Source organism: Lepidothrix coronata, unplaced genomic scaffold (genome assembly GCF_001604755.1).
Source record: "Lepidothrix coronata isolate B3197 unplaced genomic scaffold, Lepidothrix_coronata-1.0 Scaffold173, whole genome shotgun sequence".
In the NCBI taxonomy this organism is placed as follows: domain Eukaryota; kingdom Metazoa; phylum Chordata; class Aves; order Passeriformes; family Pipridae; genus Lepidothrix; species Lepidothrix coronata.
This window is the reverse complement of record NW_016690353.1, coordinates 1,540,820-1,542,144: the sequence shown is the minus strand read 5'-3', so window position 1 is coordinate 1,542,144 and position 1,325 is coordinate 1,540,820. Positions and strand designations below refer to the sequence as shown.

The 1,325-nt window shown below is 50.6% G+C and overlaps 1 protein-coding gene across 3 annotated transcripts in view; it reads left to right on the top strand.

Annotated features, from left to right (window-relative positions):
- SNAP47 (synaptosome associated protein 47) overlaps positions 1–1,325 on the top strand; it is a 33,767-nt gene that overhangs the window by 1,567 nt on the left and 30,875 nt on the right. The window contains exon 1 of one of the 3 annotated variants that reach the window (XM_017830054.1): positions 365–389. The exons of 1 other annotated variant lie outside the window; for it this stretch is intronic. The gene's annotated coding sequence lies outside the window, so the exon portion shown is untranslated. One more of the 3 variants, XM_017830056.1, reaches the window with a different exon arrangement.

Below are 1,325 nucleotides of genomic sequence, written 5' to 3'. Positions count from 1 at the left end.
TCCCCTGGTAGGATTGGGATAAAATGGGCTGTTTTCTGGTATTAGGAAAAGGGTCCAGGGAAAGATCCTTCCAGGACCTGAAGGGAACCCTCAGGAAACACGGAGAGGGACTTTTTACAAGAGCATGGAGGGACAGGACACAGGGAATGGCTTCCCACTGCCAGAGGGCAGGGATAGATGGGATATTGGGAAGGAATTCCTGGCTGGGAGGGTGGGGAGGGACTGGAATGGATTTGCCAGAGAAGCTGTGGCTGCCTCTGGATCCCTGGAAGTGTCCAAGGCCAGGTTGGAGCAACCTGGGATAATGGAAGGTGTTCCTGCCCATGGCACTGGATGATCCTTAAGGTCCCTCCCATCCCAAACCATCCTGGAATTCTGCGCTGTAGCTGGTGACTGTGTCGTGTTTGGGGTGAGGAGGAAGAGAAGGACTTTGGAGTGGGGAAAAAGGAAAAGGAAGGGCTGGAAATCCTTTCCAGGATGGAGAAGTTCTGGCTTGGGGTGAGGAAATATCTGGAGAGGGTTGGGATTGGCACTGGAGGAGAGGGAAGGGAGTGTGGGAGGAAACATGGGAGTCACCCCTGAGCACTTTGTGTCCTGTAGCATCTTGTGGAGAATCCCAGAGTTAAAAACCTCCTGGAAGTGTGTCCTGGTTTAAAAAAAAAAAAGGGAAGAACCACTTGTTAGGCCTTGGGAACATTTTTGTTGAGGGTTGTTGGGCTCCCAGGAGCTTCAAACTCCTCATTTCCCAGATGGTAAACTGGGAATAAACCACCCTGGGAAAACTGCAGCCAGGAGGGAGGAGAGAAAACAGATAAAACAGGAGATAAAAATAAACCCCAAACGCCATAAAATACGGGTTTATGTGCAGGAATGTCGTGCAGATCGTTCCCAAGGGCAGGAGAGAAGAATCCAGGACTGGAATTTTGGTGGAAACCTGGCAAAGGGAAGGTGGCAGCTCCTTGTCCTGGTGTTTGGAGCAGCTCCTGGGATAATTAGTAACGCTCCCAATTAATTGGGGAGCTCACACGAGGTGAGTCACCCCCTTTTTATGGAAGCACAGCTGAGTCTCGTGGAAAGAATTCCCACATCAGAGTGACTCTGCAGGAAATCCAATCCCAGCTCCCTGTTCCCAGTGTCCCAGGTGCTGCTCCCAGTGGAGCTGTGGAGGGACCTGCAGGTTTTTGGGGCAAGAAGTCAAACTATTTGTTAAAAAAATCTGTGATTTCCAGAGTGTGGATCCCGAAATCCCCACTTTGACACTAATTCCACCTCTGAATTCCACACAGTTTGCTCCCTCAAGGAGCTCTCTGGGAATCCTGAAGCCA